Genomic DNA, 16,081 nt, shown 5'->3' on the forward strand with positions numbered 1-16,081 from the left:
CTTCCCTGTATCTCTGCCAATTTCATGCTGTTTTTATCACTATTGCTCTACACTATAGCTTGAGGACAGGGTCTGGAGGATCCCAGAAATTCCTTCATTGATGGGAAGAGTTTTTGCTATAATTAGATTTTTCTTATTTCAAATAAATTTGAGAACTGTTTATTCTAACTTTGTGAAGAATTGAGTTGTGATTTTAATAGAGATTGCATTGAATCTGTAGATTGCTTTAGGTAAGATGACCATTTTTACTATATTAATCTTGCTAATCCATGAGCAGGAGATATCTTTTCATCTTCTGAAATCTTTTTTGAATTCTTTTTTCTGGGATTTGAAGTTCCCTTCCTGAAGAACTTTGATTTGCTTGGTTAGAGTCACAGCAAGATATTTTATACTATTTGTGACTATTTTGAAGACTGTTGTTTCCTAATTCTTTTTTTTTTTTATTAACTTGAGTATTTCTTATATACATTTTGAGTGTTATTCCCTTTCCCGGTTTCCGGGCAAACATTCCCCTCCCCCCTTCCCTTCTTATGGGTGTTCCCCTCCCCACTCTCCCCCCATTGCCGCCCTCCCCCCAACAGTCTAGTTCACTGGGGGTTCAGTCTTAGCAGGACCCAGGGCTTCCACTTCCACTGCCCAGGAGCTCTCTGCGGTGGCAGCAACCAGGAAGATCTGCGCTGCCCTTTCCGGGAGCTTCAGTGCACCAGGGTTCCAGATGGCGTTTGGTGTTTTCCTCTGGCGTCCGAGATGTGTGCAGGGTGCAGTCTCTTCTGGTTTCCCAGGCGTGTCTGCCTCTCTGAAGGTTTAGCTCTCCCTCCCACGGGATTTGGGTGCAGAGAACTCTTTATCTGGTCTGTTCCTTCAGATTATGGCAGTGTCTCAGGCACAGCGGCCCTTCTGCTCCTGGGCCCTCCTCTGCGGGAACCCAGAGGCCGTATACAGTTTCCTCTTGGGCCAGGGATGTGGGCAGGGGTGGGCAGTGTTGGTGGTCTCTTCTGCTCTGCAGCCTCAGGAGTGCCCACCTGATCAGGCGGTGAGGTCTCTCTCCCACGGGTTCTGGGAGCAGAGAGCTGCTGTGGGCCGGGATCCACGGGTTTGGGGCTCCCGGTAAACACAGGACGTGCCCGGTCCTAGAGGAATTCTGCCTCTCTGTGTCCCGAGTTCACCAGGCAGGTCTCTTGCAGCAGAAAAGTTGGTCTTACCTGTGGTTCCAAGGCTCAAGTTCGCTCGCGGGGTGCTGCCCATGAACTCTCTGTGCCGGCAGCAACTAGGAAGTGTTTCCTAATTCTTTCTCATACCTTTTATCCTTTGAGTAGAGGAGGGCTACTCATTCGTTTGAGTTTATTTTAAATCAAGTCATATTGTCGAAGTTGTTTATGAGCTGTAGGAACTCTTTGGTAGAACTTTAGGGTTCCTTATGTGTACTATAATATCCTCTGCAAATAGTAATATCTTCACTCCCTCCCTCCCAATTTGTGTCCCTTTGATCTATCTCTTTTTGTTGCCTAATTGCTTTGGCTAGAACTTTGAGGACTATATTGAATATGTTGGCAGATAATGGGCAGCCTTGTCTTGTTCCAGATTTTAATGGGATTGCTTTGAGTTTTTCTCCATATGGTTTGATTTTGGCTATAGGTTTGCTATATATTGTTTTCATTATATTTAGGTATGCACCTTGATTTCCTGATCTCTTCAATAATTTTGACAAGAATGGGTGTTGTATTTTGTCAAAGGCTCTTTTTAGCATCAGTGAAATATCATGTGTTTTTTTTTTTCTTTCAGTTTGTTTATATAGTGGATTACGTTGATGGGTTTCCACATGTAGAACCATTCCTGCATTCCTGGGATGAATCATACTTGATCACAATTGTCTTATTCAGGGTTTCTATTCCTGCACTCACATCATGAAAAAGAAGCAAGTTGAGGAGGAATGGGTTCACTCAGCTGACACTTCCACACTGCTCTTCATCACCAAAGTGAATCAGGAATGTAACCAAGCAGGTTAGGAAGCAGGAGCTGATGCAGAGGCCATGAAGTGATGTTATTTACTGGCGTGCTTACTTCCCCTGGCTTGCTCAGCTTGATTTCATATAGAACCCCAGACTATCAGCTCAGGAATTGCACCACCCACAGGAAGCACTCCTGCTTTGATCACTAGTTGAGAAAATGCCTTATTGCTGAAACTCCTGGGAGGCATTTCCTCAAGGGAAGCTCCTTTCTTTATGATAACTCCAGCTTGTGTCAAGGTGACTCACATAACAAACCAGGACATTGGGAGATAATCCTTTTGATATGTTCTTGGATTCAGTTTGCAAGAATTTTGTTGAATATGTTTCCATCAATATTTATCAGGGAAATTGGTCAGTAGTTCTCTTTTATTGATGGTTATTTTTGTGGTTTGGTTTGCCGTGTAACTGTGGCTTCATAGAAAGAATTGAGTAGTGTTCCTTCTGTTTCTCTTTTATGGAATAGTTTGAGGATTATTGGTATTAGAACTTCTTTGAAGGTATGATAGAATTCTGCACAGAAACAATCTGTTCCTAGGGCTTTTTTGGTTGAGAGACTTTTCTTTTCTTTTTTTCTTTTTTTCGGAGCTGGGGACCAAACTGAGGGCCTTGTGCTTGCTAGGCAAAGTGCTCTACCACTGAGCTAAATCCCCAATACCCGGGAGACTTTTAATGATGACTTCTAATTCACTAGCGGTTATGAGAATGTTTAGATGGTTTGCTTGATCCTGATTTAACTTTAGTACCTGGTATCTCTCTAGGAAATCATCCACTTCATTCAGGTTTTCCAACTTTCTTGACTATAGACTTTTGTAGTAGGTTTTGATCATTTTGTTTTAATTTCCTCAGTTTCTGTTGCTATATCTCCCTTTTCATCACTGATTTTGTTAATTTGGATACTGTTTCTGTGCTTATCATGAATCTGGCTTAAGTTTTGTCTATCTTGTTGATTTTCTCACAGAACTAGCTCCTAATTTTTGATTCTTTGTGCAGTTCTTTTTGTTTCTACCTTGTTGATTTCTGTCTTATTTTGATGATTTCCTGCCATCTACTTCTCTTGGGTGCATTTGTTCTAGAGTTTTCAGATGAGCTGTTGAGCTGCTGGTACATGATCTTTCCAATTTCTTTGTGGAGACCCTCAAAAAGAGTTATGAATTTTCTTTCTAGCAATGCTTTCATTGTGTGCCATAAGTTTTGGTATGGTGTGCCTTCATTTTCATTGATTTCAAAAGTCTTTTTAATATTTTTGCCTCAACTTCTTGAATGATAAATTATCTGTCTTATTATTTGACCTGTGGAGTTCATCTTTAAAATGCTTTGAAACCTCAGAATTTCAAAACTTTGGAAAGAGGAACAAGGAGAAGTCAGTAAAATGGCTGTTGTACAAATGTGAAGCCCTGAGTTCAAATTCCTTTTATCCATGTAAATTGTGAATATATTGTGGCAGGTGGATCCCTTCCATTTCACTGGCCAGTCATCTACTGTATAACAAACAAACAAACAAACAAACAAAAACGACCATGAACCATGACCTTCATAGATGCATGTGGAACAAACATGTGCCCTTATTTGTGCTCTCATGTGTGTGCATGTGCATCACAAGATAGGCTGATGACACATTTCTTGTAGCAAAAATACTGAGGATGTGGAGCCAAAAAATTCAGTATATCAACACCAGCCTCATTACAGAGTGATTTTATTTTTTTTTTTTTATTTTTTTTTCATCTCTGAGAAGCCTTTCTGTGTCTCAGTCGGCCTCATGCCAAGTGCCTATGCACTCTGATTCTGTTCTTACTATGTTCTTTTTCAACTTCTATTTTGGACATTCTCTTATTTTAAAGCAGAGGCCGCCATCTAAAATCCTTTCTCATTTGAAAGTATTTTTTTTTTAACCTCTTTAGTCTTTACCAAAACTCTGTCAATAGATTTCCATGACTTTTTTTAAAAATTTATTTAATACTTAATAATAATTCTTTGGTTTCCGGGCAAACATCCCCCTCCCCCCTCCCCTTCCTTATGGGTGTTCCCCTCCCAACCCTCCCCCCATTGCCGCCCTCCCCCAAGCAGTCGAGTTCACTGGCGGTTCAGTCTTAGCAGGACCCAGGGCTTCCCCTTCCACTGGTGCTCTTACTAGGATATTCATTGCTACATATGAGGTCAGAGTCCAGGGTCAGTCCATGCATAGTCTGTAGGTAGTGGTTTAGTCCCTGGAAGCTCTGGTTGCTTGGCATTGTTGTACATATGGGGTCTCGAGCCCCTTCAAGCTCTTCCAGTTCTTTCTCTGATTCCTTCAACTGGGGTTCTATTCTCAGTTCAGTGGTTTGCTGCTGGGATTCGCCTCTGTGTTTCCTGTATTCTGGCTGTGTCTCTCAGGAGCGATCTACATCTGGCTACTGTCGGTCTGCACTTCTTTGCTTCATCCATCTTGTCTAATTGGGTGGCTGTATATGTATGGGCCACATGTGGGGCAGGCTCTGAATGGGTGTTCCTTCAGTCTCTGTTTTAATCTTTGCCTCTGTAGGAACAGTTTTGAACATTTGAAAGATCAACACTTACTGTTGTTGTAAAAATATATAAATAAAAAAGTATGGTTGTCTTTTATCTCACTAGGTCCGCACCACAGTGCCCAAGGTATCTGCTAGATATCTTGGCAGAATCACATCCCAACTCTTCGGCGGCCCAGTGTCTCATCGCTAGACTGTCCTATAAACCTGTGTGTCAGGAGTGCTGTAGACCTGTTTTCCTGTTTTCTTTCATCCAGTTATGGGGACAGAGTGTTCTGTTTTCGGGCGTGTAGTTTTTCCTCTCTACAGGTCTTCAGATGTTCCTGTGGGCCTGTGTCTTGAGTTCACCAGGCAGGTCATTTGCAGCAGAAAAGTTGGTCTTACCTGTGGTCCCGAGGCTCAAGTTTGCTTGCGGGGTGCTGCCCAGGAGCTCTCTGCGGCGGCAGCAACCAGGAAGATCTGCACAGCCCTTTCCGGGAGCTTCAGTGCAGTAGAGTTCCAGATGGCGTTTGGTGTTTTCCTCTGGCGTCTGAGATGTGTGTGCAGAGTGCAGTCTCTTGTGGTTTCCCAGGGTGTCTGCCTCTCTGTAGGTTTAGCTCTCCCTCCCACGCAATTGGGTGCAGAGAACTGTTTATCCAGTCTGTTTCCTTCAGGTTCCGGCGGTGTCTCAGGGGCAGGGGTCCTGCCGCTCCTGGGCCCTCCCCTTCTGGAACCCAGAGGCCTTATACAGTTGCCTGTTGGGCCAGGGATGTGGGCAGGGGTGGGCAGTGTTGGTGGTCTCTTCCGCTCTGCATCCTCAGGAGTGCCCACCTGACCAGGTGGTGAGGTCTCTCTCCCTCGGGGTTTGGGAGCAGAGAGCTGCTGCATACAGAGTGATTTTAAATCTAGCCTTGACTAAGTGATAAACAAACAAGAAACAAAAAGTGAAGGTAGAATACAGAAGAAAAAGCGCCTTTTTATCAGTCATTTGCATTTCCAAAATATTTATGTTTCTAATTTTCAGGAAATAGTTGATCAGTGAGGGTAGCTGAGGTGGTTTTAGTAGGAATGGCCCCATAGACACATGTGTTTGAATGCTTCATCAACAGGGAGTGTTATTATATTAGGAGGTGTGGCCTTGTTGGAGTAGGTGTGGCCTACATAGAGGAACTCTGTCAATGAGGTAAGCTGTTGTGGTTTGCCCTGAAGTTATCTGTATTTTGATGCTAATTCCACTGCCCCAAGGACAGCTGCCTAGTCAAGGACTCAGAACTCAGGTGACTTCACCAGAACCACCTCCCCATTGAATTTGTAAAGTACAGGTTAGGGGCAGGTACAGGATAGAAGGAGGCCTGTCATTGGAGGAGAAGGAAGGATGGGCAGGAGAGAAGTTTGAAGGAAGAGGAGTAGCTGAGAAGAGAAAGGAGGAGACAGGAGGGAGAGAGGGGCAGAGAAGCTGTGGCAGGACAAGATAGCAGGTGATGTTAAGATTCCTGTGTATCTACAGGTTGTTATTAATGTTCTCAAGGGATGGATGGTACCAGGCTTTGTATGTTTAAGTGGGCAATTATATCTTATCAATTGGGTCAAAGATTATTGTGTCGTGTTTTCTTTTATGTGAAGGTTTGAGTGTAGGAAAGTGTGTGGTGACAAGAGACACTGGGCCGCCGCAGAGTTGGGATGTGTTTCTGCCAAGATACCTTGGGCACCGCGGTGCGGACCTAGTGGGATAAAAGACAACCAAACTTTTTTATTTATATATTTTTACAGCAACAGTAAGTGTTGATCTTTCAAATGTTCAAAACTGTTCAAAACTCTTTTTGCTGCCTGATGATGTAGACATAAGACTCTCGTCTTCAGAACCTGCTCCTTACTGTGACTGAACCTCAGGAAAGAGCACCAATTAAGGGCTTTCCTTTATATTAGTTGTAGTCATCATGGTATCACTTCACAGCAATAGAACAGTGACTAAATCAATCTGGAGGAAGAGTTCATGGAGAAATATTCCTATTGGCTTGCTCTCTTTGGTCTGCTATCCCTATGCTCTTATAGAACCGAAGACCCCCACTTAGAAGTCATTCCAGGCACTGCGAGTTGCACACAGGAAATGACTTAAGAGACTTGCCCAATTGTCAGTTGGATGGAGACAATACCTCATTTAATGCATCTTCTTCTAAATTCAACTCTAGTTGATATTAGGTTAACAAAGACTAAACAGAATACACATTTAACATTTTGTGAATTCTTGTCCTTTGAGCTTTTAAGTTTGATACTGCTGATTTCTATCCCAGAAGGTCTTGAGCTTGTCTTTGCATGGCTAACTTAAAACGATACTTTTAAATTCCTTAAAGGGCCTGGAGAGATCACTTACCCATTAAATCATTGACTGTTCTTCTATAGGTCCCAAGTTCAATTATTAACACTCACATGACAGCCAACAACTATCTGCAATTCAAGAAGCAGGGAGTCAGATCTCTTTTCTGTCCTCTTACATACCAGGAATATGTGGTACATATTCATCCATATAGAGACAGGCAGACATTTTTGCACATATAAATAAGTTTATTTTACTAAAATAATAAAAATAAATTTCATTTATTTTCAAATTTTTATTTATTTTATGTGAATGAATTGTCTCAGTCAGAAAAGGATGTGGAATCCACTGGAACTAGAGTTGCATTTAGCATGTTGGAGTTGAGCATTAAACCTGAAGAACATCTAGTGCTCTTAACTGTTATACCTTGTCTGCAGTTCCAAAATAAATGTTAATAAACTTTGCTTTCATCTATGTGGAGGTAGCAGTGCATGCTTTTCATCCCATCACTTAAGGCACATGGCTTTCTTGAATTTGAGACTAGCTTGATCTACAGAATATGTTCCAGGACAGCCAGGGCTATGCAGAGAAACCATAACACAGACAACCAAAAGAAACAAGAAAAAAGAAAAAAAAGTTCCTACATCCTGTAAGTCTAGAAATAACAGCCCTGTATAGGATTGTGATTTATTTTGAGGAGAGGCTAATGTTTCTTAGGGTGACCTAGAACTTAATATGTAGCTGAGGCTGGTTATATCATCTCATGGTGAATCTGACCCAACTTCTCAGCTTTCTAACTACTGGAATTTCAAGCAATATTCCTAAGCCCTACCTTTTGGCTACATCATTCAAAAGATGTACAGAGGGGGCTGGAGAGACATAGGAGTAGTTAAGAGGAGCTGACTGTGCTTCCAGAATACTAGGGTTCAATTCCCAGTACCCAAATGGAAAGCCTCTGGCATTCACTATGCATAGCACACACATACTGCAATATATATATATATGTGTGTGTGTGTGTGTGTGTGTGTGTGTGTGTGTGTATGTGTCTGTGTCTGTGTATCTGTGTATGTGTGTGTGTGTGTGTGTACACACACACACACACACATATACATGCAGGCAAACAACAACCAATCAATAAATAAATAAACACATACATACACAAATACATAAATACAAAAATAAATAAATATGACGTAAAAAAGAGATTTTAAAAAGATATATGAGGGCTGGAAAGATGACTCAATGTTAAGAGAACTGACTAGTTTTCCAAATGGTACCTAGCTCAGTTTGCAGCAACCATGTGGTAGCTCAGAACAAGGTTTAATGGGATCCAGTGTCCTATTCGTCTTATTCTGCTGTATCTGAAGAGATCCATAGTATACTCAGATACACTAAATAAGTAAAATGTTTTTGAAATATGATTCGAACAAGACTCTCTATACTTACTTTCCTTTAAGAGATTTCCCTTTCCCTGGTTTTTTTTTTTTTTTTTTTTTGTCTATATAGTTAAAGTTTGTGCCTATTCCTGTGTGACTGGCTGTATAGTTTGACATGCCTGTCCATTTCTTTTCTTTTTTCTTATCTTTCATTTTGTTTGTTTGTTTGTTTTATGTTGCTTTTGTTTTTTGTTTGTTTGTTCGTTTGGATTTTAGATGGGGTTTCTCTCTGTGTTGATCTGACTGTCCTGGATCTCACTCTGTTGACTAGAGTGGTCTCAATCTGAAAGAGTCCCATTCCTCAGCATTAAAAGCATCCCTCATGCAGGGATTAAAGGATTCACAGCTGCCTGGATAATACAGGATTTCTCTCTGTGTAGCCTTGAATGTTCTCGAACTTAGTTTGTAAACAGGTTAGCCTGAAACTCACAGAAATCCACCTGCTTTTGCCTCTGGAGTTCTGGGATTAAGGCAAGTACCACCACTGGTGAGCAACAAATAGCATTTTTAACGTGGGTTCTGGGGTTTACACTAAGCAAGCCTTTCACTGAGAGGGTGGAGGCTATCTCTCTACCCCACCCCCTTTTGTCAGTATTGTCTTTTGTCTTGAGACAGAGTCTCATATAGTCCACCTGACCTTGAACTGATTATTTTATTTGAAGGTTTTTCCACTACTTTTATAAATAAACTTACAAATTCAAAAGTCTACTGATAGAACTAAGTAGTTTTAAATATACAGTTCTGCAGAAAGGGAACCCTGGCATAGAGAAAAGGCATAGATGCCATGTTGGGAGCGATGCCCTTGAAGCCCTCCATTGTTGATGTTATTATTATGGTTAGAATTAAGTATGACTGGGTTCATGGAAAATCCCCAGCCAGCTGCAGAAGACTAATACAAATCTGGTGGTCAAGAAAAATAATAATATGATAAAGATATCCTGCTGACTAATAGATATAACAAACCTGTGACCTTTCTGACATCCTGTCCTAACCCTGACCACAGGAATATTGTGTCCTTGGCCTGTGTAACTATTTCTTACTCTCTCCCTCCCTCTGTTACCCATGTTATGGTATACATTCAGCCTTGGGAAAAAATAAAATTGTTGCCTGGATCAGACTCTTGTCTTGGCTTCCTTCTTCACATCCTTTGTCCCCTATTCTGTTCCAGGTACACCCCTGGACCAGTCGTTTACAAATGGTGCCCAGTGTGTGGCTGTTTGGAGGTCTCCTGGACGAGAATGTCATCCCCAGTGAATAGGCAGGCCTGTCTTTCTTGTTTCTCAGAGCCTTTGCTCCCCCTCAGAGCTTTTGCTCCTCCTTGGAGCCTTTGCTTCCCCGCTTCTGGCAACCATGGACTACCCGACCTTGGTTCAGAGGCTTGGTGTATGTTTCTCTACGGATGACACAGATCTCAGTGGTGAGTGATGGGACAAGCATTCTACAGTTACCTTTTGTGACAGGACTCAGGGAGTCATTCAAGATGCGAAGAATAGGGATAAAAAAAAGAAAAGAAAAAAGAAAAAAGTAAAGAAAAAATTTTTTAAAAATGCTTAGATTTTGTAGAAATATTTGTCCATAGTTCCCCCAGGAGGAAACAATTAACACAAAAGATAGTGCAGAGTTAGTGATTGTTTTTGTTGCTGAAATATGCCCTCTGTAATGAATAAAAATTGTGTGCTTTCTGGGTTTGAGGTTGCCTCTTCCTGTATGGTTGGGCAACCCCACATACCTGGATTAAAAACCTTATACCCTCATGCTATTGCAGCGGTCACTTTGTCAATCTGTGCTCTGTGGGTGGCCCTCCTGAGGTAGGGCCACTATGGGGTCTTACAACATTTTGGTGCACCTGCCAGGAACTGTGCTCCCCCAGACTACAATTGTTGAGGATATTGGAGGTAAGCTCTAGCAAATCTGTGTTTTGTGTTCTGTGTTACTTTCTGTTTTGTCTCTGTGTCGAGTCTCGTCTTTGTTTCATATTGTCTTGTGTTTGTCTTCGTCTGCTGTCTGAAGAGTTTGAGTCCCCCCTGGAGAGAAGTTAGAGTCCCCTTGGTGGTTGCTGTGGGTCCTGTGAGGGGCTTATGTCTGTGACAGGCAGACGTGCTAGTTGTCACAGGCCACAGGCCCTAAAGGATGCTCTAGGAGGAGAAATAATCTAGAGGACACTCTGGTATCTCGTTGGGAGGTGGGGTCAGATAGTCCTCCTCTTCCTGGAAGCAGCTTAGGTTAAGCTGCAGTTTGGGCCAGGTACTGAAGGTATCAGGCATTTGTGGAAATTGCTTATAGGACACCTTGTCTTGGTCTTGTTTGTCTAGTTTGTTTTCTGCGGTATTGTCGAGTATCTTCTTGGCTTTTGCTTCATTTTTGAACTTGGACTGATGACTGTGTTTGAAATCATGGACTTAAGACTGTGTTTGAAATCATGGAACTGTTTGTTTTGTTTGTCAAGGAATTTTACTTGGTCCTCTTGGTGCTTAACTTGGAAATGATTTGCTTGAAAGAAATTGTTTTCTGCCAGGGAGTTTTGTCTTTCTCTCTTGAGCCTCCTTCCCAAGAAGAGATGCCCCTCCTTTTGATCCCCTTGCCCAGTCTAGCAGATGTTAACAGTTTATCACACATGTATATGAAGGACTCCAGGTTAGCGAATGATCTTGTCTGAAGTAGGCATTAACAAGAACCTGAAAGCTTTGCCTTGGATCCTGAAGAAAGGTTCTCCCTATTGCTTAGACATTCACAGCTTCTAAGAAAGGGAAGCACAGAGTGAGGAAGTGTGGGGCTGAGGGTGGCAGCTAGCAAGCAAACTGCAGGCTGCACACAGGCAGCTGCGCAGCTCAGGCCAAGTCAGTGTAAGAGGAGTTTCAAGGTGATGAGCCTGGCTGGGGTTGAAGCTTTAACAGCAAAAAGATAGATTATTATGAGACCTTTGGCCCTGAAAAAAAAATTGCAGTTGCTGCCTTCAGTGGCCAGACCTTCAACACTTGCTCACAGAAGGAGAGCATTCATTAAGAGAAGTTCTTTAAGGGAGCCTGCCTTATCTGCTGGCCCTATTCCAGGAGAGGAGTTGATCTCCAACATTAAGTTACCTTCCCCGTTAGTCATCATTGACATAGAGAGTGCCTCTGATCCTAACCCTGCAGCAGTCAGTTCCTGCCCCTGTGTTCAAAATGCCCCAGGTTGGGGGTCAGGGGAGCCCCTAAAGTATTTTCATAAAGAGTGTGCAGCAGACTGTGAATAACTTTGTTTTGCCAGACAGAACAGGCTTTACTCTAGGATGATAAGAGGAGAAAGTCTTGGCACTGGCTCTTCAGCTTACTCCAACTGGAGGCTGTGGCCAAGGTCAGGATCAATGTTTTCTTTTCCATGGTCCTCTAAGCCAGTAAGACAGCTTGGTGAAGGACTGTTACTGAAGTCCTGGGAGGGCTGTAGTTCTATTAAAGATCAGTATTCCAGTGTTAGCAAACTCTATATTGGATATAAGAGGCAGGAAGCCCAACTCAATTGTGAGCCTGCCTCAGGAATGGCAACAGAAAGAGTCCTTATAGTCAGTTATTGCTAACTATAGCTTACTCTCTGATACCTGAGGCTTCAATCGGATAACACCCTCCTGGGCAAGTCCCCCTTCAATACTAGATGCTATTCTCTCCTGGTCTCTTGGCTCAAGTTCGCCAGGCACGTCTGACTGCCTGGAAGAAAATTTCCCCCTAAAGTGGATGAACCATACAATTCTTTTGTCAGCTGCTTGGCATCTAGCACCCAGGTCCTAACCATCTCTCCATCCTTTTGTTATTAGTTCTTACTGGAAGCCTAGTGATGTTTGGAGACTGGATCTCTTGAGAGGCAGAGCCACCGAGCTGACACTGAAGGGAGGTACTCCTTAAGCAAAATCTAAGTCCAGAGAGACAGCTGGTAACAGACTCCGGCTGTCCCTCTGCTCACCTTTCTGTTTCACAGGCACAAAGCTTGCGTTTGTATTTGCAATGGCCTTTTCATTCCAAGAAAGCTGCCTCGTTTGTTTAGCTGTGTGACTGAATGCCATTTGTCACCTGATCTGGTTGTTCCACCAGCTCTCTCCAGGTCACCCTCTAGCTTTCTTGCCTGGCCCCTTTCTCCTGTTCTTAAGAATTTTATCACCTAATACACTGCATTGTTTGACTTATAATATCTCCCATACTACTAATATACATGTCCCAGATTCCCGTTGTGAAGGTTCTAATTCTAAAACAAGGGAATGGTTCATCCCCCTAAATATTAAATTTACCTCCACGGTTTGAAACCTGGATTGGACACGTGGATATACTTGGGGTCTTAGAATGTTTCAATCAGGTGCTAATACAGGGATTGTATTTACCATAAAATTGTTAAAAGAGCCTGTACATTCCTACTCCTCGGCTTCTGGACACTGATCCAAAGAAGAAGCCCAGGGAGGCACTGAATATGGCACAAGGTACATGCGACTTCATCTACAGCCTGCACTTCACTGAGAGGAGCTGCTTGCTCAAAGAAGTGCAACACTTCGAGAACATTGCCATCACAGAAGAAAAATTGGAAGTCCTACCACCCCACTCCAGGACAGCTGAGATATGTATTCTTCTACAATGTGATAACTTTTGTAGGGTTGACTTTTTGGATAATGCAATTATGATTGTTACATGAAACCAAACTGAATTGTCTATTGGAATTATTTTGTGAATGTCAACAATGGCAGTCAACATGTTATTTTTCCTTCTATGTATCAACATATTATTTAACTTTCAGTTATTGATACTTTACTATACTGAGTTTTGGTTTGCTTTTTTCTGACATAACATGCGTGGGATAACTATTAATGTCTTTATTTTTTCCCTGATGGTTATAGTTCAATGCTGAGGTTTCTCCAAATTATTTAAAATGTTTAATATCAGTTAAAATTGTAATTCTCTGCCTGGTGGCATCCTTTCTGTGATATTTTATGAAATTCTGGTTTGTGAGAGAAAGTCAGTGCTTAGATATTTCCTGTGTCTTAGAATATGGTTAAAGAAAACATGAAACAAGTCAGAAAAGGCTTGGAAAAGAGAAAATGAGAAAGAGAAAAACCTGAGAACTGGTATCAAAATTGGTCTCTGTTGGGTCCCCTAGTAGGCCTTCTTTGGCTTGTATCTTTTGGCCCTTGGACATTTAATTGTTTAACCATCTTTGTTAAACAACACGTAGATAATATAGCAGCAAAACTTATTCAGGTATATTGTCATAGGCTAGCTATGGAGGATGCTTTGATGATGGCCAAGCTCACCTACACATCTCCTCCCAGCCCAGGCAAGGACATTTTTTGTCCTTCGGCCAAATGAGGCCAACATTCTTTTCTGCCTGCTGTCCTGATGCCTTTGCTGAAAAATCAACAAATTGTCACCCCTGCGTGCTGAGCTGGACAGTCAATGATGGGTAAGAGAGTGATATATTCACGAATAAAGGGCCTAAGACAGAAGGCCCACCATTAGCTGCTGCCTTATCCCATGACGGATCCTGGCCACAAGATTCTCTTGGCCATGTGACAAATACCACTCCAACCTAAGATAGACACAGTTCCCGAGGGGCTCATTCCAGGACATCACGGCCATTTGGCCACCTTTTCGTTTGACTGTAAGGAACGGGGAGATGTTGGGAGCAATGCCCTTGAAGCCATCCATTGTTGATGTTATTATTATGGTTAGAATTAAGTATGACTGGGTTCTTGGAAAATCTCCAGCCAGCTGCAGAAGACTAATACAAATCTGGTGGTCAAAATTAATAATAATATGATAACATTTGACGTGTTAAGATACCCAATGTGATGACCTGTAAAGTTTCTGAAACACCAACATCCTGCTGACTAATAGATATGAGAAACCTGTGACCTTTCTGACAACCTGTCAACATCAGCCTACTCCCTGCCCACACAAATATTGTGTCCTTGGCCTGCATAAATGTTTCTTACTTTCCCCCTCCATCTGTTACCCATGTTATGGTATAAATTCAGCCCTGGGGAAAAATAAAATTGTCACCTTGATCAGACTCTTGTCTTGGTGTCCTTCTTCGTGTCTCTTGTCTCCCATTCTCTTCCAGGTACACCCCAGACCCTTCACATACAACATTTGATCCAATTGATAAGATATAATTGTCCACCTAAACATACAAAACTCTGTACACATTCATAACAACCTGTAAAGTTACAGCGTGGAATCTTAACATCAGCCTCCCTATTCTATTTTGGTGGCTTCTCTCAGTCTCCTCCCTTGCGTTCCTGGCTCCTCCTCTTGCTTCAATCTTTTCTCCCACCTGTCCTTCCTTTTCATCCAATGACAGACCTCATTCTATCTTGTGCCTGCCTCACCTGTGACATCACCCCACACTGGGAGGCTCTAAGATGAATGGCCATAACACAGTTTTCACAGTATTTTGAGTTCCCCTATACAACGTCTAGAAATAGTTTCTCCTACATGATTTGGAAATTTATATTAGAGTGTCTGTGGATCTTGGAAGACTGCTATCAACTGAAGTAACACAAATATTTTGAATAATACTATGTTAATATACATACATTAAAATATTTTGTATACCTAATTCTAATTTTAATTTTTATTACACTTATTGTATTTTTAATTTTTATGTTGGTTATTTCACTTATTTACAATTCAATTGTTATTCCTCTTACAATATTCCCTTCCAAAAAACCCCTATTCCACCTGGTTCTATGAGGTGCTCCCTCATCAATCCATGCCTTCTTGCCTCACCACGCTAGATTTCTGCTAAGCTGTACATCAAGACTTAACAAGACCAAGGGCCTACCTTTCCAATGATGCCAGAAAAGTCCATCCTATTCTACAAATGTAGCTGGATCCATTGGTACTTCTGTGTTTATTTCTTGCTTTGTGGCTTAGTAACTGGTAGCTCTGGGAGTTCTGGTTGAATGATATTGTTCTTCTTATTGCCTTGCAAATACCTTCAGTTCCTTCAGTCCTTTCCCTACCATGTCCATTGCTGCCCCTGTGCTATATCTGATGGTTGGGAAAAAGCATCTACATCTTTAATGATAAGGCTTTGGCAGAGCCTCTCAGAAGACAGCTACAACAGTCCCTGTCAAGAAGCACTTCTTGGCTTCAGCAAGAGGGAGTGGGTTCCACATGGATCCCCAGGTGGAAAGTCCTTTCCTGCAATCTCTTTCCCCCTTTGTGTCATTGTATTTCCTTTAAACATTAGTGATATTGGTAAAAATTTTGGGAACTGTGAGTGGTCTCATTCCTCAACAGGAGGGAGTGCCTTTTCTCTCCAAATGATCTCTATAGGTTCTCTCTCCCTTGTTGAGTCCTTCAGGTAAGGTCATTCCTATTGCATCCTGGAAACTTCTTGCTTCCATGGAATCTGCGACTTTCCAGTAATTACCTTCAGTTTTTATTCACCATTCCTTTATACCTCTGTTCAAAATCCTTTCCCTTTTGTTTTCCCACCTTTTCCCCCCATCTTTATTAAATTGGGTATTTCTTATTTACATTTCAAATGTTATTCTCTTTCCCAGTTTTCATGCCAACATCAACCCAACCCCTCCCCCTACACTTCTATATGGGTGTACCTTGTGCAGTACTCCCACCATTACTGAACTCTCAAACAAGACTCCTGTTCACTAGGAGTCCAGCCTTGGCAGGACCAAGGGATTGCCTTCCACTGGTGCACTTACTAAGCTATTAATTGCTACTTATGTAGTTGGAGCCCAGGATCATTCCGTGTTTGAGATTCTTCCCCACTTTTTCTTCTATTAGTTTGAGTGTATCTGGTTTGATGTAGAGGTTCTTGATCCACTTGGACTTAAGCTTTGTACAGGGTGATAAGCATGGA

General features: G+C 42.1%; 1 long non-coding RNA gene across 1 annotated transcript; it reads left to right on the forward strand.

The window, feature by feature from the left end:
• Nucleotides 1-9,363: 9,363 nt before the first annotated feature.
• Nucleotides 9,364-14,263, forward strand: LOC148006804 (uncharacterized). The gene is made up of 3 exons (XR_015644576.1): nt 9,364-9,656; nt 10,005-10,134; nt 12,027-14,263. It is a non-coding gene; the product is annotated as an uncharacterized LOC148006804 (long non-coding RNA).
• Nucleotides 14,264-16,081: the final 1,818 nt, after the last annotated feature.

Source organism: Rattus norvegicus, chromosome 1 (assembly GCF_021556685.1).
Source record: "Rattus norvegicus strain SHRSP/BbbUtx chromosome 1, alternate assembly SHRSP_T2T, whole genome shotgun sequence".
NCBI classification, from domain to species: Eukaryota; Metazoa; Chordata; class Mammalia; order Rodentia; family Muridae; genus Rattus; species Rattus norvegicus.